The following is a 25,823-nucleotide window of genomic DNA, read 5'->3' on the forward strand; positions in this document are numbered from 1 at the left end:
TGATTAGGTCATGAGGATGGGACCCTCATGAATGGGATTAGTGTTCTCATAAAAGAGACCACAGAGAGCTCCCTTGCCCCTTTTGCTATGCAAGGGCACAGTGAGAAGGCAGCATCGATGAGCCAGGAAGAGAGTTCTCACCAGACACTGAATTTTCTGGTGCTTTGATCTTGAACTGCCTAGCCTCCAGAACTGTAAGAAACAAATTTCTGTTTTTTTGTAAGCCACCCAGTCTAGGGTATTCTGTTATAGCAGCCTGAATGGACTAAAACAGGGTAGTACTTTTTTTCATTCCTTACTATGTACTCAGCATCTTGAGCAGTGTGTGGCATGTAGTAGGCTGTCAATTAATCCTTGTTGAATGATTTTTTTTTTTTTTTAAGATTTTATTTATTTGACAGAGGGAGACACGGCAAAAGACGAAACACAAGCAGGAGGAGTGGGAGAGGGAGAAGCAGGCTTCCCGTCGAGCAGGGAGCCCGATGAGGGGCTTGATCCCAGAACCCTGGGATCATGACCTGAGCCGAAGGCAGATGCTTAATGACTGAGCCACCGTGGCGCCCCCTTGTTGAATGATTGAACGACAATTTTACTTATCTACTCAACTATTTATTAAGCTTTTTTGAATGTCCGTAGCATTCTTTGTGTCCTTTGCACTATAATTAGAAGTTCATTTGTTATCCATAGGAACTGATCACTTATAAAATTAATCCCCACTCAAGCATCCCTCTTTGCTCTCTGTTGGACTCTGTCCTCTTCACCTCTCTTTCTCAGTAAGTGCCTTTCTAAATGGTAGGATAATTAACAAATAGATTCTAAAATGGAAACTGACCCCAAAAAAGAAAAAAACCACAATTCCGCAAAGCATGAAGACTTTTATGAATTTGAAATAAGGCAATATTGGAGAATGGCTTGAATCACACACAAAAAAATCATTGACAAATGAGGATTAGGTAGAGTTAGACCAGTTTAAAATTGAAGGGGAAATTAACACGAATAATGACATAATAGGAGATTCAGAGGACAATGATTTGAGTAACAAAGGATTAAAAGAGACCTTTGGGAAAGATTGGTGAAGCTCTTGAATATTTTTACAAAATTGATCCTCTTATCAACATGTTTTGAAAGCCAAATGTGAAGTGACAGATGTTCTTTGGTTTAAGAATTACCTTATAGGCAATTACAACTTAATTTTTTTTTAAATATTAAGAATTAGAAAAATTTGTTTTACATTTATCTTGATAAATTAAAGGCCCAATCAATTTTTTAAAAGATTTTATTTATTTATTTGACAGAGAGAGACACAGCGAGAGAGGGAACACAAGCAGGGGGGTGGAGAGGGAGAAGTAGGCTTCCCGCTGAGTAGGGATCCTGATGCAGGACTCGATCCCAGTACCCTGGGATCATGACCTGAGCCACGAAGGCAGGCGCTTAACGACTGAGCCACCCAGGTGCCCCAAGTCCCAATCAATTTTTAAAAAAAAATTTACTAGGAAATTTTGATCTCTCATCAGTTAACTTAAATGGCATTTTTTGATATCACTTATACTCAGTAAGAATCCCACTGTATGTACTTGTTTCTCCATTAGATTTAGTTCCCCAAGGTTGCGGATTGTGCTTTATTCATTATATTCCTATGGTGCCTAGCTCAGAGTCTGGTACTTGAGAGATACCTCATAAATGCATAGGGGATAGGAAGAAGTAAATAATAATTGAAGGGTTTGGAAAAGCTCTTTGAAAAGGTACTGTTTGGTGCAGAGTGTGTATGGTAGGTGAGTGAATAGGGTTTGACTGTTACACTTTGTTAGGTCCCAAAGGAAAACCTCTCATTTCTTTTGCCGGCTCTTGCCTGGTGTGTACTTTAATATTCACAGTCTGTTCTCTGCCTCAATAGCTCTTGTTCTCATTGTAATTCTTCCTGGAGATTGAGATGGAAATGAGGAAGGCTTTGGGCTGCTGCCTCAGCATCCACATTCATGAGAACTTAGAAATGCAGAGGGACCAAATGCCAGGCCTGACCTAGACGGATCCAGGTCAGCCAATCATTGCTTTCCTGCCTCTCCCTTTGTTCTCTGTGCCTCCAGTCTCCTATCTGCTGGAGGTGCTACAGCTGTTTATACCAATTAATATAATGCTAATGTGACCCTTAATAAAAAGTGTGGAAGCACACGGTCTCAGCTGGTGAATAAGAACCAGATAGGGTCAACCTTCAAAGTACCTTTTCTCTAACAACAGTTGGACTAGGCACCTGAATACCTTTTCGCATTATTTTTGAAATGATGGAAACAAGCTGGAAGTGATCATAGTTTAGGGAATGTAATCCCTCATTTTATGGGATAAGGAAAAAAAAAACAACAACCCAGAGATGATAAAGCTCATGCCAAATTAATAATTCCTGGCCTCCCATTTTAGTAAAGATCTGTCTCATGTAAATGTAATGTTGTCCCTTCTCTATTTTATGCAACATTTAAAACCCCTGCTACTGACCTGACTTTGAATCTTGTAGCCCTGTCTTTTCCTGACTGTGATCCGGGGAGAGTTGCTTAACCTCTGTAGTTTTAGCTTCCTTATCCTTAAAATGGTACTAATAACAGTACCTGCTTCACAGGTTTGTTACTGGGATTACATGAGGCAATAATCGTAAAGCACTTAGCAGATTCGGGCACATAACAAGTGTTCAGCAACTGTTGCCTAATTATTATTATTACAGCATAAGGAAGCTAAAACGAGCCTAATGACCAGTGCTTTAATTTACAGCTCTGTCCTTGAAACCTTTGTTCCTATTTCTCCTTTAGCTAGAATCTGAACCTTGTGAAAGCAAGGATTTTGTCTGCTTGCTTCCCTGTATTCTCAGCACCTAGAGTAGTTTTTAGTAGTAGTTGCTTAGTAAATATTTAGTGAATTAATGAATTCTCTTAGAGAAAATCTCCTCTGAAAAACACCTACTTTTAGTTTTATTTATTTTTTTTAATTTAAATATTTTATTTATTTGACAGAGAGAGAACACGTACAAGCAGGGGGAACGGGAGAGGGAGAAGCAGGCTCCCCACTGAGCAGGGGGCCCGATGTGGGACTCATCCCAGGACCCTGGGATTGTGACCTGAGCTGAAGGCAGATGCTTAACCGACTGAGCCACCCAGGCGCCCCAAAATACCTACTTTTAGATACTCCAAAGACTTGAATCTTTTTTTCTTTGTAGTTGTTTATATGAATTGCACTTGTCTTTATATTATTTGTATTGTGTCCTTGATCTTTTTAGTTATCTTTGTTTCTACATTATAAATCTTCATGGGTAGGAGACTGTGATCTCACTATGGGAATTTCCTTGTGGCTCCTAGTATAGCTTTTTTTTATAGACAGTTATTAAGGCTTAGTAATTCCTGACAACTGACTCTGAAAATCACTCGTATTCAGTACTAATTTATTGAGCAAACACCAGTATATGCTGTGGCATCATTTCCAACTCCAAGAAGTTGTGAATTCATAGGGTAAGGCGTTGGTGGCAAGAGGCACTTTAATGCCCTTGTGAATGTTCTTTACACATGAAATACCCTCTCCTTCCTCCTTGCCCCTTCTCTGCCAGATGTCACACTGCTCTTTCTTTAGGGCTTAGTCTCCTCTGTCATGTCTATTTACTTCCTTTCTTTTGTGATTAATTCCTTTGTATGTAAATCTCTTTATGGAAGAAGTGGATAGCTTTTGCAAATGGGATGATTTTGAGGGAAGACATTGCGGACTGAGGAAAGAGTTGCTGCAAAGACAAGGAAGGAAAGGGTCAGCTGTTAGAGAACATAATAGTAAATAATAAATGTTATCTTTAGTGTAGGGCAGTTTATTGGTCAGGTTTCTTATTAACAGGGGCAAGTAACAGAATCCACTCTAGCAGGTTCAAGGAAAAATGCTTTATTAGAGGGTGCCAGAGAGATTAAAGAGCCTTTGGGAAAGTAGAAGAAAAGGACCCAGGCTGAGTTTCCAGGAAAAAATCCTCAAACTGCACTGGAGAACTGAGCTGTCAAAGATGCCACTGTCTTTGCCATAGTCTCGAAGCTGCAGAATCAGGAAGCTGTTGCCACAACTGCTAGATCTAGAACCGTGCTGCCTCTGTGCAGTTTGCTCCAAGAGGGATGTCCTGTGTCCAGTCTTTCCACTTATCTAATTTCATTCCAAGTCAGTAGTGTGAGAGCATCTGATTAGCGAAACCTAAATCACGCTTAGAAGGGAGTCTGAGAAATGTGTGTATGCATATATATTCTCCAAGCTGGCTTTCATCATGGTGGCTGATAGGAACAGTCGAGGAGGTAAGTTTGTTTTGCTAACCAATGGATGAGAGAGATACATAGAGACAGAGAGGAAGGGGAAGGGGAGGGAGGGAGATAGGGAGAGAGGCAGAGAAAGAGAGATGGACACTGACTTCATCTCCCAAAATGGGGAAAAAAATTCTTTAGTCCAGTTGGATCAACTTAGGCACTTGCCCATCCCTGAACTATGAGAGTTTCAGAGACTACCAGAAACTAATTGGTTAAGCCTGAGTTCTTGAACTAATGACTGTCAAAGAGAATGGTTTGAATACTATGGTTTAAATGTAGAATCAAGACCTACCTCTGGCTGGGATGTCTGGGTGGCTCAGTTGTTTAAGTGCCTGCCTTTGGCTCAGGTCATAATCCCCAGGTCCAGGGATCTAGAGTCCCACATTGGGCTCCTTGCTCAGTGGAGAGCCTGCTTCTCTCTCTGCCTGCCGCTCCCTCTGCTTGTATTCTTTCTCTTCCTCTCTCCCTCTGACAAATAAATAAATAAATAAAATCTGAAAAAAAAACAAAACAACAAACAAACAAACAAAAAACTACCTCTGGAGCTAGGTTTAGGGTCAGCATTACCTTAGTTAGGATAGTGGTTTCCAAAGTGTAGTCACTTGGGAACTTGTTGAAAATGCAGATTCTCAGGGCGTACCAGACCCACTGAATCAAAAACTCTGGGCATGGGGCCTAGGAATCTGTTTTTTTATAAGCACTTCAGGTAATCATGAGTCTGACAACATGCTAAAATTTGAGAAATGCCTTAGTAACATAAGCTGCTGAAGGATGAATACTGGATAAGAATCAGGGCTCTATTAGGAAGGAGGAAGAAGAGAATGAATGCTAGGTAGGCAGCCAATAGCATCCATTTAAAAATTGTAAAGGTGGGTAGTGGTCTGTAAATGAGGAATCATGAATGTCTACCTCACAAGGTTGTTGTGAGATATAAAACCAGGTAATGTATGCATAAGGGAACTGTGCAAGTGAAGGAGATAGATTATAATAGGGATGAGGTAGATAGTACATTGAACTTGGAGTCACAGATTGGGTTCTTATCCAGGTCTCTATACTTCTTTAAGCTTCAAACTCCTCTTCTGTAAAATAAGAAGTATAATTACTAAAGTGTTGAAAGAGTTAAATGAACGAATGTATGTGGAGGTTCATTATTTAGCAAATTAATAAATAAATATTTACTGAAAATGCTTGGCCAAAATAATACAAACTTTATTCTGAGGACAAGGGGAAGTGTGCTCCCTTAGGACTGTCTTTCTTCCTAAGAATTCCCTGGTTCTTAGTAATTGTTTCGGGTCTCAGGTGCTTGATCATATTTAGATAAGCTCTGATTTAATTTCATGAGCAATGGTTTCTGCCTCTGCAGTCTTTTCTTTTCATGTGAATTGTTTACTTCAGCTGTCGCAGATATAGAGATTTCTTTTTGCTCTTACAACTAATATGTACTCAGGGTGATGTGACCATATATATTTTACGTTCTGCCTTGGCAGAATAACTGATTCCTTTTTATTTTATTCTGTGAGGTCATTTTATTTGTAACACTATGGTCTCTTCCTACTACTTTTTGTTTTTTTACATATGTCACATTTTCTAAATATAGGATTTTTATAAATTTCTAATAGGTTACAGTGGGAAAGGTGTTTAGGATTGATTTGGACTCTCTCCTTTACTTTATATAAGAAACTAAGACAGGGAAGTGATTTGTCCAGTCCTGTATCCTGCTTCTTGCCCTTTTCTTATTTCCTGGCATGGAAGAACTTATATATGGGGTTAAATTTCATTTTTTCCCCTATGTATTAGTCAAAAGTCTCTTGTAAATTGTTTATATCTAATGGGATTTAGTTAAAGTCATAAGCCTGGTCTGTTGAAAATGAAACAGAGCTGATGTCCCAACCTAGGAAAAAAGATTACCTAGTGAGTAGAAGTGTTGTGGATCCAGCAGTGGAAAGAAGGGCCCACCATGGACATTGCTCTTCACTTCTAGACATACTTGGCATGCTATTAGATTTGCTAGTTATTGGGTGTACCAATGCTGCATTATTAGGTGGCTTGTGGTCTTTTCTATGTTTATATCTAGAGTGTTTGAGGAAGGAAGGAATGAAATCAAATGAGCAATGTTTACTCTGGTTGCTGAGCACTTCTCACCTTATCTATACTACAAATAACGTTTAATGTTTGTTTCTTTTAGAAAGTTACTACTGGGTGGCAAGGAAATCAGAGAAACTTCTCATAGACTTGTTGGTACTAATTAAAACCTAGATTGCCTGCTGAAGGGCAACCTGAGGGTTATCCAATTCAACACCTTTATTTTATGAATGAGAAAATGGAGCTGAGAGAAGAAAAGTAACTCACTTAATATTTTAAAAAACTTTTTTTTCTGGCTACAGATTTATTCAACACAAAACAATCTTTTCCAACTTTACTGAGGTGACTGACCCCATCCACGACCAAATCCACCTCAAACTGGAATTCAGTTGCTGACCCAGCCCCAGCCTCAACTTTCTTGTCAGCACCAAGGGACACAGCACTTTGTCTGTAGGTGTCTCTTGTCAGCTTCCCCTGTGTGAGTCTTGCAGGTGGCTCTCCCTTCAGACCTTTGGACTGTGGCCTTTCAGTCTCAGGACTGCTGTGGTGCAGAGTGGCAGGCACAATCTCAGGGGGCAGGTGGAGGTAATCACAGAGATACTGGATACCCTTGTTGGTAAGGTTCCAGTAGAAATGTCTCTAGGCAATGTATTCCTTTATGTAGCCTCATGATTTGAGAGACTGCATGGCCTTGACAATATGAAGATGGGGTACATGCTTGTCTGCCAGCTCAGGGTGTTAGGCATGTGGACATCCTTTTTGACCACCATCACTCCCTCCTTGAAAAGGAGTTCGTAAGTGACAGTAGGGTTTTTTTTGGTCATCAACATCTCAGCAGCTGCTACATACGGGGCTGGGGCTGGAAAGGAAAGCAACTCACTCAATGTTATACAGTAAGTTATAGAGTCAGGACCACATCTCAGCACATCGGACTCTCTGTTAAGTACATTTCCACCACACACCTCTGCAGGACACAGTGTAGGAGGAAATGTGGAGTAGTAGAAAAGATCTGGGTATGAACCATGGCTCTGCCATTTACTGACTTGTTCCTGAGAAAGTAGTATCACTTCCTCAAGTATGAGCTTCCTCATTTGTAAAATGGGATAATACTGATATTTCTTTTACCTGCCTTACAGGGTTATCATTAGGATAAAATGTGAGATGCAGTGGGAAAAAGGAAGATTAAAGTGAACATGGCCAATTCACCTATGGATTTCAGCTTTATCACCTATTTTTTTTTTAAAGATTTTATTTATTTATTTATTTGAGAGAGAGAATGAGATAGAGAATGAGAGCACAAGGGGGAGCGGGAGAGGGAGAAGCAGACTCCCCGCTGAGCAGGGGAGCCCGACGCGGGACTCGATCCCAGGACTCCAGGATCATGACCTGAGCTGAAGGCAGTCGCTTAACCAACTGAGCCACCCAGGCGCCCGCTTTATCACCTATTGACTGTGTGATTTTTGGGCAAGTCACTTAGTTTCTGTGAACACAGCTTTTCCTTTGTAAAATTGGGACAATACTAACTCCCTTGCAGAGAGCTGTTTTGAGGACATTAGTGTATGTGAAGCATTCAAAATGGTGCCTCGTACATAATAGGTATTCAGTATGTGAGATCCTCTCAGAAGACTTAGTTCTATCTTTTTAGAACTGTTCCTCTAAAGACTTAAAGTAGATATAGCAGAACTCATTCTTCTGTGGCTTTAAGACTATTTTGTAAAGTTTGATTCAGAGGCTGTAGGTGGGATGGGTAAGGTATGAGCTTTACAGTTAGTCAGGTTTCTGTTCTAAATGCTAGTGGCCCATGGTTAGGCTCTTTCTTCTGTCCAGTGAAGGGCCTGTAGAGATGGCAGGCATTAAATGTGATGAATTGATTGAAGAAAAGGTAGAGGAAATTTGGTGGCTGGGAAACTCAGAAGGGAGAATGGAAATGGGAAAAGTAATGCTACTTTTCATCACCACTGACTGCAGGCCACTGAATATCTGTCAGAACGTTTGTGGTGAAACCTTTTCTCATAGTGATCTCAGTCTCTGAGATAAATGTCTCAAAGTGTTGGGACCATGTCTAAGTCCTCTGTTGCCCCAAACACCTGACCTACAGTAGATATGTAATGTATTTTTATTGAAAGAATGACTACCTGAAATGGAGAAGTACTGTGGCCCATAGAGGTCCATAAATACCTGGTGGCCCCTAATATCTTATCCAAGCTCCACTTTGCTGAGATATTTATATTTATATTTAATCAGGCTTTTATAGTCTTTAACCTGATGGATTTGTGAAATTTTGGGTCTTGGGTTTTTTAAGCTTTGCTCTACTGCCAGCTTCCCTTTACTGCCTTGGTCAGGCCAGACGACTATTTCCTTCATTCCTAGTCATTGTGTGGCACCTGCTGGGTTCGTCTTTCTGGTTTTTAATCCTGGGATGGGGTTGGTGGTTCTAATACACAAGAGCTAGAGAACATAAAATCTGCATGGTCAGGCAAACAGCATTTCCTCAGAAGTTCCAGGATTATGGGACAACTATGGGAAATGCTAATAGGTTCCCTCCTTCTTCCTCCCCCAAAAGAATACTCTCATATAAGCCATTAATTCAGTAAATACATACTAATCATGTATACTACAGATCAGACATTCTTCTGGGTGCTTTGAATACATTATTTCACCAAATGCTTAGTAATCCTTTGAATTAGGCTGATGCCCTCAATTTCACAGATAAGGAATATAGAGTTTAGATAAAGGAAATGACTTGCTTTACCTAGTAAAGGGTAGACTTAGGATTTGAATCCAGGTCTTTATGACTCAAAGATAATCACTGATTGCCATATCTTCTACCTTACTAGAATGGGAACTCCTTGAAGGTAGAGGTCTTGTCTGATTCAAATCTGTGTATTCCTATTGCAAAGGAAAAAATAGAAAATTTTTTTTACATTTTTTGAAGTTTTTATTTAAAGTTCAGTTAACATACAGTGTAACATTAATTTCAGGTGTGCAGTATAGTGATTCAACAGTTCCATACATCACCTGGTGCTCATCCCAGCAAGTGCACTCCTCCATTAATGAAGTAACACATAATTGATGCCTGTGTTGTTCTGCAGCCCTATGACTCCTCTCTCTTTAAGCCCAATGCCTACTTTCCTCTAAAGTCAGTTACCTGCTTTAGTTTAGTTTTCTTTTTTAGGCTGTTTTTGTGTGGGCTAGCGTTCCCTTTTAAAGTTGAATTGAATTGTGTAAAGCCTCAGGAAGTGGCTGAAATACCTTCCTCAAACCTGGTTGCATCAAAAGACCATCAAGTCAAGTCCTGTCCTCAAAGAGGAAGAGAAAGCCTGGACTCCTTAACCAGTAGATAAGAATTGTCTTCTTTGAGTTCTCTGGGCTAATTTCACCACTTAAAGAAGGGATATTTCCTTTTAAATTCCAAACACTCCACTCTGTATGTGATTAATATCCCTGGGCCATTTTTATGTCACTCTTTAATTTCCATCTACCTTTGTAAGTCTGACCCTTGGGTCATACAAAGTAAATTCAAGCTCTTCTCCATATTACAATCCTTTATAATCACAGTGGTGATTTTGTTTCTTTTCTTTTTTAGTAAATATTTTCTTCATGAGTTTCTAAGATGACTACCTCTCCTTGCTTCTCATACCACTTTTCTCTCCACAAAAAATTCCTATGGGTAGGCTCTTACGCTAATTTTCTCATTCTGTATAACTCATTCACTTCTCTCAAGTTTTTTCACTGTTGCTTAGGTAAGCCATATATACCTCTTTCATTGTCTCCCTAAGTTGTTTCTCATAGTTTCTTTTGTGTAACATGTTTTTCTTTGCTTGCTGTACTTCTGCTCAACAACCTTCAAGGCCCAGTTAAAATATGTCTCTGATACCTTCCCTGACACTCTCCTTCTGTTCCAGACAGAATATCCTTTTTTTCAGTGTTTATGTAATACTTTATTCCAATAGCTATGGCAGCATTTATTGTATTGTACTTTTTTGTACTGTATTGTATTGTAATTTTACTTGTTCATCTATCCTTCCTCTCCCTAAACACTTCCTCAGTTAGCCCTTCCAATGTTGAAAGTACCTGTCATATACGAGGTGGTCAACAAAAAAGGCAACTAACATTTGTTCAGTGCCCTACTGCTGTGCAAGTAGCCATATACTCTCACTTAGTCCTTACAACAGGTCTCTCATGTAGTATTAGGCCCATTTTACAGATGAAGTAATTGAGGGCCAGAGATTAGTGATCTATTTATGATCTCACAGCTGGTAATTCAAAGGACTGGGTGTCAGACCTGTTTGCTGACTTCAAAGCTTGATCTGTGTTTAGAACTATGCTTCTGACTCCTAATTCAGTATTCTTTCTGTGCACATCAGAAAACCACAAAGTGAGTATGTAGATGTGTTTAATGCAGTGATGGATAAGAGTTCAAATGAGAGTAAGGTGCAAATAGCAGTAGCACTCACGTAATTGCTGTGTATTAAGAAATGGTCTGGAGTTGTTAGTGCCTTAATCGGTACTGTAGGCAGTCCTATAATTTGGCACTTACAAATGAATCTGTTTTAGCTGGTTAGCAGATGTAACAACACCTACCTTAGGGCATGTTCTGTTCTAAAAAGGGATGAAAACTGCTTCTCTCGCACTATCATGGGTAATGGGGATGAGCTCAACTTTGACCTGAAACAGTGCTTCTGAGATCTTTTGCTTCTAAGCTTTGTCATATTTTGTCAGGTGCTGTTAACCTACTTTTTCAGAACTGTAGAATCAGACAATTGGAATATGAATTGGAATATGGGGTTCTTACTCCCAACTGTTTGAATAGCCTAAGCTCTTACCAGGGAGAACCTAAACACAAAGGACTTTTATGGAGTTGGTAAAGGAGGCCAAATGGTAGACATTGGGAAACACTTCTGTCTCCTTGTTTTGTGACATGGGCTATTGAGTCGTTCTGTCTTTTCTTAAGTTGACTAATAGCAAATGCATTACAGAAAGGTAACAAAAATGAGAAGACCGTGGTTCAAGCTCTTGTTAGCCTTATGTGATTTGGGGCAAATGATTTATACTTCCTAGGCCTTTTCTTTTAGGTGTTTTAATCCAGTGATTCTTTCTAGGGGATGTGATCCTGTAGTCCAGGTACCACACATCTCTCTCTTGTCCAGGGACCATACTGTGCTGTAAATTACATCTTCTTTTGCCTTTCTTTTTTTTAGGTCACAAATCCTCCATTCACTATGTATACTCTAAAAATTTGTTGAAATCTGTCATCTTTTGATGTCTGCTACCCATTCTCTTCCTTGTTGAGTTTTTTACTTTTACTATCTTTTTTTTTTTTTTTAGATATTTTATTTATTTATTTGACCGAAAGAGACACAGTGAGAGAGGGAACACAAGCAGGGGGAGTGGGAGAGGGAGAAGCAGGCTTCCCGCGGAGCAGGGAGCCCGATGTGGGGCTCGATCCCAGGACCCCGGGATCACGACCTGAGCCAAAGGCAGACGCTTAATGACTGAGCCACCCAGGTGCCCCACTTTTACTATCATTTTAGTGTGATTTTAGGTAGGAACATATGTTAATGTGTTTTTAATCTGGCAAATTTAACTAGAAGCAAACTTCAAAGGAAGTTAAAGGTAAAGAAAATGAAGTTGCATTTATATCTGGAGTTGCAAAAACTTCACCATGAAAGTAAGGGAGAGTTAGAGGCTGGGCCTTCCCAGGAGATGTCCTAGGTTTAGATTTTGACTTCATCATCTACTAGGTATATGACCTTGGACAAATTACCTCCCTAAATCCTCATTTTTGAGATTGGAATTTTTTTAAAGATTTATTTTTAGAGAGAGAGAGCATGCTCACGAGAGGGAGGGGGAGAGGGAGAGAGACTCCCAAGCAGACTCTCTGCTGAGCACAGAGCCTGATGGGGGGCTGGATCTCACAACCCCGAGATCATGACCTGAGCCAAAACTAAGAGTTGGAAACTTAACCGACTGCGCCATCTAGGTGCCCCTGGAATTTATTTTTATTTTTTTTTTAAAGATTTTATTTATTTATTAGGGAGAGAGAGAGAGCACAAGTGTGGGGAGGGGCAGAGGGAGAGGAACAAGCAGACTCCCTGCTAAGCTGGGCTGGGCTCCATCCCAGGACCCCAAGATCGTGACCTGAGCCAAAGTCAGACGCTTAACTGACTGAGCTACCCAGGTACCCCTGGAATTTTTTTTTTTTAAGAGAAAAGATACATTAGAAATTGTATTGAACTAGTAATCAAAACATGAGTTTGGTTTTAGCAGACTATGGGACTTTGACCAAATCCTTTCCCCTTTTTGGGCCTCAGTTTCCCTCTGTAAAATGAGGAACTTGGCCTTGGCGACCTCTAAGTTCCTTACTATTCTAAGGAGTATGAAATTTTCCTGATTCCTGAAGAGCACTGGTTCTTTGATGCTAATGTCTAGCCCCTTGTTCAGGATGATTAAGGCCTAGGATTCAAACAAACAGGACTGGGTGTTCTGAAGTCTGTGTGTATCTGCCTACTATACTGACCAGAGCATGATACTTTAAAAAAGAATACTTACCATTTACATCGATGTGGTTGGAACTGGAGGGTGTTGTGCTGAATGAAATAAGTCAATCAGAGGAAGACAATTATCATATGGTTTCACTCATATGTGGAATATAAGAAACAGCACAGAGGATCATAGGGGAAGGGAGGGAAAACCGAATGGGAAGTCATCAGAGAGGGAGAAAAACCATTAGAGACTCTTAACTATAGGAAACAAACTGAGGGTTGCTGGAGAGGAAGTTGGTGGGGGGATGCGGTAATTGGGTGAAAAGCACTGGGTGTTATATGCAACTGATAAATTATAGAACACTACATCTGAAACTAATATTGTACTATATGTTGGCTAATTGAATTTAAATTAAAAAAAAGAGCAATCACAGTATACAAATCCATGGCTCTTAGTACATGGTAAGCAGGCAGCCATTTTAAAACATTCACCCTTTTTCCTTTTTCTCCTGGGATTAGGATAAGTCAGGATACCTGAGGTCTTAGCATGGGAAAGAACAGCTTTTTGCTTTTTGCAGCTGTGATTATTGTGTGTCTGCTTTAGCGGGAAAGAAAGACACTAAAATTATTGTAACGTTCAGTGATGAATGTATAATAGAGAGATGTACCAAGTATTATCTAAGCAAGGAGTGGGAAGGGGGAAGAAGAGGCAATGAAGGCTCCAGAGTGGAGGTGACATTCAAGTTGGAAGAATGAGCTGCTGTTGAGCTTCCACTGAGCTTCACTAATTTGAAAATGTGTGAGGTCTTTTTAGGGTTGCTCTGCTCTTTCTCTGGGCTTCAACACAACCTAAAGGACTTCTTTAGGAAGTCACTGGAGCCTATTAGGAACTGAGAAGTTTTTTGGAAGTCTGAATTAGTGTTTTTCTGATGCTGGCTTGGACTTCTCTTTATACCAGTGGAGACAAGATGCTTGGCCAGGCTGTTGTTCTTAGACTTGTTTGAGGTTTGGGTACTGTTAATGGACGTATGTCAGTTAAGCAGAAAATTATGTCTGCTCTTTTGAGAGCTACCTGAGTGAATTTCTGAGACAGAACTGTTTGGAATCTCTACTTTCTGGCGTTCCAGGCAGCTGTGGGGTCTTTAGGACCTAACCTATTTAAGATACCTCAACATTTAACTCAAAGTAACTTGCCAATATATTTTTCCTTTTGGACTAAAAGTTGGTTCTTTTTTGTCTTGATACTTTTTGCTTGTTGATTGTTGGGCATCTAAACTTCTTAGTAATTTCATAGGCTAGAACAGCCTAGCACAGAAATAGTGAAACATTTTTATTACATCAACAACAAATATTATTGTATTTATTTTATGCTACTTGCTGTGCTAGACTCTAGGTATACAAAGGTAACTAAGATCCAGTTCCTGTCTTGGAGAAGCTCATGGACTAGTGGCAAAGAAAGAGAAAACAATAGGAACTGTTGATTGAGCATGTACTATGAACCATGATAAGCAATGGGGATGAATGAGAGACTCTTAACCCCTGATAATGTGTATAGCCTAATGGGAGGTGGCATGGTGAGAAGGAGCCCTGTAAGCCAGTAACTAATACAATGGACAAGGGAGAATGTAGCATTTATCATAAAAGAGAGAGCAGGGTGCCTGGCTGGCTCAGTCAGTGGAGCATGTGACTCTTGATCTCAGGGTTGTGGGTTTGAGCCCTGTGTTGGCTGGAGAGATTACTTAAAAATAAAATCTTAAAAAAAATTAAAAAAACAAAAGAGAAATGGTATGTATGCATTGAGGAAAACACCACATTAGGTTTGCACTAGATGGTCTGTAAGCTCTCTCTCAGTCCCAAACAGTATAAGATTATATGATATTGTGAGTTTTTCACTTATGGGTACCAGAGAGTAAATGATATTATATATACCAAAAACTCATGAAGAAGAATGTTGATTTAAAAATAGATAATTCCGGGGGCACCTGGGTAGCTTAGTCAGTTAAGTGTCTGACTTTGGCTCAGGTCATAATCCCAGGGTCCTGGGATTGAGCCCCATGTTGGGCTCCCTGCTCAGTGAGGAGTCTGATTCTCCCTCTCTCTCTACCCCTCCACCCTGCTTGTGCTCTTGTTCTCTCTGTCAAATAAATAAATAAAATCTTTTTTTTAAAAAAGCTAATTCCTGTGTAACAGAATTATGGAAGTAGGAGAAGTGATTTTTTGGTTGTTAAATTCTAAAACAATAGTAGTGGTTGTTGAACATTTTCCAGAAAGTGATCAAGTGAGCAAATGTTTCCTGAATACTTTTTCTGAGATCAGTCTCTCCCTAAGAGTGGTAGATGAATGATGTTCCTGCCCCCGAAAGGCTTTGATTTCATTAGGACAGTAGGATGTATATGCTAAAAAATTGAACAGTTCTACCAAATAAACTGGGTATAAACTTAAGAGTTTAGAGAAAGGCAGATAATTAGTTTCCTAGACCTCCTGTAACAAAGTACCACAAACTAGTTGACTTAGAACAACAGAAAATTATAGTCTCACAGTTCTGGAGGCCACAAGTCCAAAATCAAGCCGTTAGTAGGGCCATGCTCCCTTTGAAGGTGTGAGGGAAGGATCTGTTCCAGGCCCTTGTCCTAACTTCTGGTAGCCTCAGGTGTTCCTTGGCTTGTAGATGGACATCTTCTCTCTGTGTCTTTTCATAGTCGTGTGTGTGTGTGTGTGTGTGTGTGTGAACTTCTTAGTAAGCACAGGCCAGAACAGCCTAGCTGGAATTTGGAAATTTGTTTCCAAATTTCTCTTTCTTAGAAGGACCCAAGTCATATTGCATTAAGGCCCACCCTAATAACTTCATTTTAACTTAATTATCTTTCTAAAAACTATTTTCAAATAAAATCACATTCTGAGATACTAGGGTTTAGGACTTTGACATATCTTATTTTGGGAGACACAGTTCAAACCCATAACCATAGGTTTGAGGGTTAAGGAAAGAACTTGGTCAGGTAAGAGTTGAATTAGCAGAGAGAAGTGGAGATATTATGAAACAAGTCTGTACAATATCCAAACCCTCATAAGAGGACACTCCAGGTAAATTCATCTTGGTAGAACCAAGGAGTTCTGAGATCCTCAAGCAGGGATATTTAGAGAAACAGGATTACTTCAGTTTTCTTAGTTATTTTTGTTCACAGTATACTATTATGGGCAATTTTATTAATGCATGCCACATATCCAGTCTCGACCAGTAAGACGTTGATTGCATATTGCATAAAAATTTATTCTTAGGTAACAAAAATTAAATTATTTTAACTTACACAGTCATTTGTAATAATAGAAGATCTTTTTCTTTGTAAATGTGATTAATTTACAAAAAAAAATAGATGGCTTCACTCAAGGAATAAGAAAATAAGGTTGAATCATGACATTTCTTAATCTGTGACTCTTGGGATTAGGGCAGTAGTTCTCAAGTGTGGCCATTCCTAGAAAGCTTAAAATTATGTTGATACTTAGATTCCACCCATGCAGGACCAAATAAATTAAATTTGGGGGGTAAAGGTAGGTATGGGGTTCAGGCATCAGTGTTTTTAAAAAGCTCCCCAGGTTTGTATACCTGGTTGTAGCACTGGGTTAGGGGAGTAGGAAGGAAATGGTGTTCTTTTTTTTTTTAATTATCTTTTTTTAAAATTAACATAAAATATTATTTGTTTCAGGGGTACAGGTCTGTGACTCATTAGTCTTATACAATTCACAGTGCTCACCATAGTACATACCCTCCCCAATGTCCATCATCCAGCCACTCCATCCCTCCTACCCCCCTACACTCCAGCAACCCTGTTTGTTTCCTGAGATTAAGAGTCTCTTATGGTTGTCTTCCTGTCTGGTTTCATCTTGTTTCATTTTTCTCTGCCTTTCCCTATGATCCTCTGTCTTGTTTCTCAAATTCCTCATATCAGTAAGATCATATGATACTTGTCTTTCTTGATTAACTTATTTCACTTAGCATAATACCCTCTAGTTCTATCCATGTCGTTGCAAATGGCAAGATTTCATCTTTTTGATGGCTGCATAATATTCCATAATAGACCACATCTTCTTTATCCATTCATCTGTTGATGGACATCTACGCTCTTTCCATAGTTTGGCTATTGTGGACATTGCTGCTATAAACATTGAGGTGCACATGCCCCTTTGGATCACTACATTTGTATCTCTGGGGTAAATACCCAGTAGTGCAATTGCTGGGTTGTAGGGTAGCTCTATTTTCAACCTTTTGAGGAGCCTCCGTACTGTTTTCCAGAGTGGCTGCACCAGCTTGCATTCCCACCAACAGTGCAGGAGGGTTCCCCTTTCTCCGCATCCTTGCCAACATCTGTCAAGGAAATTGGACTCTTGTCCTTGCTGTGACCTTTGGACATTCCCTAAAACTATTGAGTCTCAGGTACCTCTGAGAATAAATCTAGGTGTATTATCTCTGGCATGTACCAGCTGTTTGATAGCTCAAAATAACTTTTTGAGTCTCAGCTTTCTCATTTGTAAAATGGAGAGAATTAAAACTACCTTCAAGGTTTGCTGTGACAATCAAATATTTGCAGATACTTCAGAATGCTTTGTAGATTCCGAAGTACTAGTAAATATGAGGGTTTTTAAATTTTTCACTAATAGATAACTTGCCCAAGGTGTTACAGCTGCTTGGTGCCATGGATAGGACCAAAGTCCACATCTCTTGAATCTTTTTATTTCCCCATTAACTTGAAAGGTGATCTTTCTTCCTTTCTCTTTCATTTTTTCAGTTCTTTTAAGTTGTATCTGAATGCCTTTGTATTGGATACTTTTAGGCTCCTAGGTATAGTAAGCAGCATATTGGTTTAGTGGAAAGAACATGGTCTTTGGAGTTGCATGGATGTGAAGTTCAATTCTGGCTCCATTACTAACCAAATCACTTTAACCTAAGTTTCTGTTTCCTTGTATGTTAAATGGAGTCGTAAATGAGAAAATAATGTGAAAGCACTTAGCACTATATTTGGTATGTAATACCAAGCATTGGTAATTGTTACTTTTTGTTGTTATGAGGGGCAGTGATTGAGGGAAATACCTTTAAAACAGTCGGATCAATGGTAAAAAACTACTCCATGTGACTTCACTCAACAGAGTCATCTTCCTTTTGATGGCTGTTGGGGGTGTGCTTGGTGGGGTACCTTCCAAAGTCTTTATTATACCAACTTTAATTTGTATAGTTTTACAGTTTTAAAGATGCTTTTATGAGCTGTTCTCATTTAATCCTCACCATAATCTGCAAGGGAAATATCCCTATATGTTCAATAAGGAAACCACAGCTAAGAGAGATGAAGTGACTTTCAGCTGGTTACCTTATGAGTAAGCAATGCAGAGAGTTACTGTTTAAGGGGAAGCCCCAACCCTAGAGGCCTTAGGTTTTGTTTCAGCTGGACTTTTGGTTTCATAATGGGCTTTCGGATGTAAACCCAGAAGCCTTAGTTTCTTGGTTGTATTACTTATGTACTGTTGCTTAAATAAATTGCCTGCAAAATTTAGCAGCTTAAAAAATAAACATTTATTATCTTACACAGTTTCTGAGGGTGAGGAATTTTAGAGTGGCCAAGCTGGGTGGTTCTGGCTCAGTATCTCAGCTGAGATTACAGGGGAGCTGTTGCCCAGGGCTACAATCATCTAGAGGCTCAACTGGGCCTGGTGGATCCCCTTCCACACTCACTCATCTGGTTATTGGCCAGCTTCAGTTTTTTGCTGGCTGTTGGCAGGCTGATGACTTCAGTTCCTTGCCACGTGGCCTCTCCATTGGGCAGCTCACAACATGGCAGCTGGCTTCCCCACAGTGAATGATCTGAGAGAGAAAAGAGCCAAAACAGAAGCTGTAGTGTCTTTTATAATCTTAATTTCAGAAATGACATACCATCACTCTATTCTTTTGGTTACACAGACCAACCCTTCTACTAGGTGGAAAAGGGTACACAAGGTGCAAATACCAGGAGGCAGGGACCATTGGATATCGTCTTCGAGGCTGGCTACCATAGCTGTAGAGAAACTTTGAGGCCCAGGCTATACACATAATGTATTAAGGAGTTAACTTTATTTAAAAGTTTTTTTTTAATTAATTTATTTTTGAGAGCGCACACGCGAGAGAGAAAGCACGAGTGGGAGGGGCAGAGGGAAAGAACCCCAAGCAGTCTCTGTGCTGAGAGCAGAGCCTGACACAGGGCTGGATCCTCAGGACCCTGAGATCACGACCTGAGCTGAAACCAAGGGTCAGACGCTCAACCAACTGTGCCACCCTGGTGTCCCTAAAAAGTTAACTTTATTTAATACACAGGTGTAGATTCTAGTCCATGTTCCAGGCATGGTGGATATCAGGAAAATTCCCATATGTCTTTAAGGGATGGTTTCTCAGGACACAGGGAGCAGGGAGTCCTGCAGAAGCCTCCTGAGTCTTATTTATTTACTATCAGTCTTTCTAAGTTGGTAACATAATCATGCCTGTTCTTAAAAATAGACACTTTATTGAGGAGTTGGGGAACATGAGAGGATTTCTTTGCCATTGAGTTTCATCTGGTGAAATTAACCTTGGAAATCTGAGCATTTTGATTCTTTTACCTGTAGAGAAAATTAGCTGAAGGAACTATGCAAGCCTCCAGCACTTAGTGCTTTTAAAACGCCTTTCACATTTCATTTTCACGTGATCATCTCAAAGGAATAGTGTGATGAGATGGGAAATTGACTGCCATTTAAGTCAGTACGTCTGAATTTGAGTTGCAGCTTTGGCACTAACTGACTGTGTGATCTTGACAAAGTCATGTTCTCCCTCTGGACCCTAGTTTCTTTAAGTAAAACAAGGAGGTGTTAAATAGAGTCTCAGGGTTTTGAAGTGCAACTTCACAGGCTATTGTGGTGAGACTGGGAAGTGGGAAGAGGCTGAGGAAGTGGAACTTCCCCACCTCCTTTTCAGCCAGAGCAGCACTACATTTATCTGTTTAGATATTGGTGTTTCTGTAAGATTTGATGGGAAAAAAAGAGTTCAAGAGACTTTTAGAAAAGCTTGGAAACCATTGGGTTGAGTGATTTCAAAAGACTTCTCCATGCAAAGAAAAGGGTTGGTTTTTCTGATGTCACTGGGTGAGCAGTAGCCTAAGGGGTGTTGGCGTACTATCCTTTCTACATTTCTACAGATAGAACAGCAGAGCAGCGGACCTAGATGTCTCCTAAGAAACCTAGATGTTTTTCTCACCCTTTCCTCCTTAGATTTTTCCTTTAAGCCAGCAGAGGGAGAGGTGGGCATTCGTTGCTGCTGGCTATGTCTCCCGTCTTTAAGATGGTATAGCTTCTTCTGGAATTAGGATCCAGATCTGGAGGAATGAATGAAGGCCTTCCTTGGAGAGGCAGAGGTCATGCAACAGGCTTCCTGGGAGAGGAGGTGACTGGGTAAATCAGCAGCAGGTGAGAAGGACTGGTCCTGTAAGTTGGCCTCTGTCTCCTTTGGATTATTTAGATGTAAACACACTTTCTCTGGCCTATTATTGGTCCCCAAGCCCATCTATCTTTTGGAGACTAATGGAGAGAGAAGGTAGAGGTGGGAGGAATTTCAAATGAGTCTTGCTTCCAGCAGCTTAGGAGGATTCTTTTCTTTTGGTGGCTCCAGTACTTTTTGTTATTTCTCTATTGGCGGTAGAAAGCAGACCATTGCCAGCTGGTTGAAGTTAGGTTTTAGCCCTCTTTACTCTCTGTTCTCTTACTTTCCAGGTAATATTCTTTTTGGAGTAGAAGCCTGGAAATGAATAGTTGAGCAGAAAGAGGACTGAGAATCAGTTGGTCTAGGTGAAGCTCTGGCTCTCCTACTCACCTTTGTGAACTTGGGCAAATTTCTTAATCTTTCTCAGTTTGTTTCCTCATATATAAAATAGGATTGCTGTGAAGATGAAAGGAAGTAAGCATGCAAAGTACTGCATCTGCCAAAATACGTGTTCATTAGGTGTTAAGTGTTTACTATTATTTTTGTACTTATGTTTTTGAGAATTTAGGATAGATGCTAATTAAATTATAAGAATACTATTTTATATTAGAGTAACAATATCAGTACTGGAAAAAGTCTTACGGATCATCTTATTTATTCATTTTACAATTGGTACATTTTATAATTGGAATTATTCAGGCTCAAAGTGAAGCAATGAATGGTCCAAGATCTCCCAGTAGAGGCAGCAGGGACTCAGTTTACAATACCTCATTCTCCAGTTACAGGAGTGTCTTCAACTAGTCTGGGTGGCTGGGGCTGGCATAGGTATCCACAGTAGGTTCCTAACTTTATGCTTTGAGGGCCATTAATCTATGTGCCCTGAGAAACCAATGGCCACTTGAGTTTGGATACTGCTGGGTAGAACCAATCTTGTAATGTCCCACTCTTCTGAGAGGTATTCGCTGGTGTGGACCTGGGCCCTGAAGATATACTTAGTGGCTCTTTCCTTGATGACTAAACCCATCCTTCCTCTTCATAAATTAAAAACAAATCCTGAGAAGAGCAGACAGATGTCTCTGGCTGTGAATGACATAGTGTGCTGGAATCAAGTATGGAAAGAAGGAGGGAAGGAGAGTGGAAAAGTTCAGGAAACTTTTTGGGTATTTTTTCCCCTCCAACGTATGCTAAAGGCTGTTCTTTCTGTTGTTGTGTGAAGAGAGAATTGTAGAATTTTAGGACTGAAAATTCCTTGTAAGGACGTCTAACACGGCTTTTACCCCATGTTTGAATTTCTTCTGCAAAGTTCCTCCCAAATATTTCTATTATATCTGCTTGCATATTTCCATGATGGAGAGCTCTCTGTTGCTAGAGACAGTCATTTTCATGGTTTGACATTTTGGCCCTTAAAACTAAAATCTACTCCTATGTGGCTTCTAATCACCAGCCTCTTACATGAAGAAACTTAGGTTCTGGTGGATGAAATAGTGTATGTTAAGTCTTTGGGTGTGCATTCATCCCACATCCAGCTAAGGGGATCAGGCAAGACAGAGACCTAGGAGCTCAGTTCTAGAGCCTCAAATTCATTCTCATGTCTTTGTGGGTCAGTGGGTTTTATTAAAATTATTTATTCTTTTTCATGGACTTGCTGGATTTATTAGCAGTAGAATCACTAGAATTTATTATTAGAATTTATTAGTACTAGAAAGAACCTTAGTGGTCATATGGCCTGTTTTTATCATTTTACAGATTAGTAACTGAGTCCCAGAGAGGTAAAGTCATCTGCCCAAAGACACACATAAATTCTGGCATTAAGACCCTGGTCTCCTGGTAGCCAATACTGGGTGTCATTCCATAGATAGTTCTTCCAGAGAGACTGTTACCAAACTCTAAAACTTTTTTTTAAAGTGCCATGTGGCAGGTGTACCTTGAGATTTCTATTAGGAGAGACAGCATCAGTTAAAAATTTTGTAGATTTCTGTCTAAAAATAACATGCTATTTTTCAGTATCAGGAGAGAAGGTAAAGGGTTCTATCCACAGATATTTATAGAGCACCTATAGGAGTTCATGTGCCAAATTCTTTAAAATTTATACTTCAAGACACACTCAGAAACCTTCACTTTTGTGAACTTTCCTGACTGTTCCCTTCCCCCACCCTCATATCCTCATGGAAATGTTCCTCATTATAGTTCTCATGCTGCATAGGCAGTGTGGTGTGGTCAAAAGAATATGGACCTTGGATTTAAACAGGCAGACCTGGGTTGGATTTTGGATCCAAATAATTCACGTGAAGTGCTTATTAGAATGCTAGACAACACAATAAGCGTTCCTGAAATGTTGGCTACTGTTATTGTCATTATTTTTACTCTTACTAATGTCTTATCTCCCCTTTTAATCTGGGAGCTCTCAAGGGCAGTGTTTTTTTCCAACTGTGTAAGTCATAACCCCTGGATTGTTGATTTAACATAGTACGTTGGACCAGCATTTTTAAAAAGTCAAACAGAATACGCCAGAAAAAAAAAAAATCAGAATACATGCTATATAGAAAGAGCAAGGACTGTTTTGTGAAACTTGTGTTTTAGTTTTATATTTATAGATTGTGTGTGTGTGCATGCACACACATGTGTATGTGCATATATACCGTGTCTCCAGTTTGAGAAGCCCTGCCTTAGAGAAGAGACTGCCTGCTATTTATATCTTTTATTCATAGGCGCTAGCACAGGGTCTGGAACAAATCTAATGCACATGTAACTAAGACAAGAGAGCCTGAAATTAATTGCTTAGTATGTGATACAGACAGTAAATATAATATAGGTTCAAAGAAGGGGGAAATTGTCTTGAGAAACAATTTAGTAAATTAGTTGAGAGCTTAGTTTTCTGCTGTCTGAAAGATCTGGAGATAAATTGCAGCTCTGCTACTTATTGGCTAAGGCAGTAAGGCAAGTTACTTAACCTCTCTTACCAGTTTCTTCATCTCTGAAATGGGGATAATAATGACCTCAGGTTGTGAAGATTAAATGAGATAAAGTTACTATAGTGGCCAACACATAATGAGCACTTGCTTAATATTTTCTTGGGCTGAAGTGGTCATGGGAGGCTTTTTTTGAGGAGGCAAGCATTTGTCCTTGAAGTACTGGTAGGAATTAGATCTGGGAAATGTTTGATATGTCCTGTATGCAGCTGAATACTCTGTTAAAGCCATCGATAGTCTTTTTCTCTTACATATTCTTTTTCCATGTTTTTTCTCACCAAGATATCCATGGTCTTTTTTCTCTTCGAAACCACTTCCTGGGAAGAAAGTCCAACATAAGCTGTTACAACTTGCCTATGGCCGCCCCTCCTTAAGGCTAGTTCATTCCCATAGACAGGGAAAAGGAAATTACTCCAGGTTGCCTGACCCAAGTTATGCTTTCAGGCAGAATGCCTGCCTAACCTCGGGAGAGAGCAGAGAGAGGTGACCAAAGCAGCTCAGCTTGGCTCCTGTTAAAAAAAAAAAGTAAATAAGAAGAGTTCTTGGCTTCTGGTCGAAAGCCCATACTGGAGCTCGAGAGGGCAGGTCCTTCTAAAGGTAGGTAACTGGAAGGGTGGGGAGAAAGGTCATCCCTGTCTCTCACTTCTGATGATACTAGAAAAGAAACAGATCCAAACCTGGGAAGGAGGAATAGGGAGAGGAAGAGGGAGAAGCATAGAAGAATTAGGGAAGGGAAAGAGAAAGTGCTCGCAAGGTTATCTAAGTTAGCTCCACGGAAGGAGCCCTGGTCTGGGAGTCAGGTCTGTTTATTTTCCTTTTAGCTTGTGGGAAAAAGCCACAGAGCTACTTAAATGAAATGAGAAAAGTGTCCTTCTCTCCTTGTTTCAATTATTTTGATCAGTAAGATTATTTTGGTCTAGTGACAAGAAATGTTTATCAAGAGAAAATAAGTATCTTAGGAAATCAGCTGTATGCAAAGCGCTTTCGTGTCTGTTTTCTTACCTTATTTCCCAGCCATTTTGCAAAGGTAGTGATTATTATTATTATCCTAATCTTACAAATAAAGAAAATAGATTCAGTGAGAAGTCATGGTCATTCAGGTAGTGAGTAGTAGAACCAGCATTTGAACTTAGGTCTGATTCTTTTTTTTTTTTTTTTTTTAAAGATTTTGTTTATTTATTTGAGACAGAGAGAATGAGAGAGACAGAGAGCACATGAGAGGGGGGAGGGTCAGAGGGAGAAGCAGGCTCCCCGCCGAGCAGGGAGCCCGATGCGGGACTCGATCCAGGGACTCCAGGATCATGACCTGAGCCGAAGGCAGTCGCTTAACCAACTGAGCCACCCAGGCGCCCTTTAGGTCTGATTCTTAAGACCAGTGGGTGCTCTTGCCATTTTACTGAAGTGTGTGTGTGTGTGTGTGTGTGTGTAACAGCTTTACTGAGATTCAGTTAGCATACCATAAATTCACCTACTTAAGGTGTACAATTCAGTGTTTTTTAGTGTATTCATGGGATTGTGTAGTCATCACTCCAATCCAGGTTATCTTCCTAAAAGAAACCCTATAGCCATTAGCAGTTACTTGCCATTCTTCTCTATCCTCATCACCCTAGCCCTAGGAAACTACTAATCTATTTTTCTGTCTCTATAGATTTGATTTGCCTATTTTGGACATTTCATGTAAATGGAATCCTACAATATGTGGTCTTTTGTATCTTATTTCTTTCACTCAGTTTGTTTTTAAGGTTTATCCATGTTGTAATAGGTATCATTTCTTTTTATTGCTGAACAATATTTGGTGATTTTTTTCACGAAATAATACTCCATTGTATTATACATTTTACATACGTACAAATACGTATGTATTTTTATACATATTATACATTTTACATACGTAAAAATACATTTTACGTATTCTTTCACATTTGATGGACATTTGGGTTGTTTTTCCCTTTTTGCTGTTACGAATAATGTTGCTGTGAACATTTACGTACAGTTTCTGTGTGGATGTATATTTTCATTTATTTTAAATATATATCTAGGAGTGGAATTGCTGGATCATATGTTAACTCTGTTTAACCTTTGAGGAAATGCCAAACTTTTTTCCAAAAGAACTGCACCATTTTACATTTCTACGGCGATGTATGATGGTTCCAATTTCTCTACATCCTCACCAAAATTTGTCATTATGTGTCTTTTTTATTATAGGCATCCTAATGGGTGTGAAATGGTATCTAATTATAATTTTGATTTGAATTTCCCTAATGACTAATGATGTGTTTTTTGGCCATTTGTATATCTTTGGACAAATGTTTATTCAGATCCTTTGTCCATTTTTAAATTGGTTGTCTTTTTACTATTATAGACGTACTTGGAAGGCAGCTATGTTCACTACTACACCACCAACACTCTTATAGATATACCTTGAAGATACTGTGGGTTTGGTCCCAGAGCACCACAGTAAAGAATATTTGCAATAAAGTGAGTCAAATGAATCTTTTGGTTTTCCAGTGCA

General features: G+C 39.6%; 1 protein-coding gene and 1 pseudogene across 2 annotated transcripts in view; one reads left to right on the plus strand and one right to left on the minus strand.

Annotated features, from left to right (window-relative positions):
• Nucleotides 1–25,823, plus strand: part of PAK1 (p21 (RAC1) activated kinase 1) — a 141,183-nt gene that overhangs the window by 15,782 nt on the left and 99,578 nt on the right. The window lies entirely within an intron of this gene.
• LOC123857549 (small ribosomal subunit protein eS10-like) lies at nucleotides 6,724–7,219 on the minus strand (annotated as a pseudogene).

This window comes from Mirounga angustirostris, unplaced genomic scaffold (assembly GCF_029215605.1).
Source record: "Mirounga angustirostris isolate CCGP_5_RB_7025 unplaced genomic scaffold, mMirAng1.0.hap1 SCAF_13, whole genome shotgun sequence".
In the NCBI taxonomy this organism is placed as follows: domain Eukaryota; kingdom Metazoa; phylum Chordata; class Mammalia; order Carnivora; family Phocidae; genus Mirounga; species Mirounga angustirostris.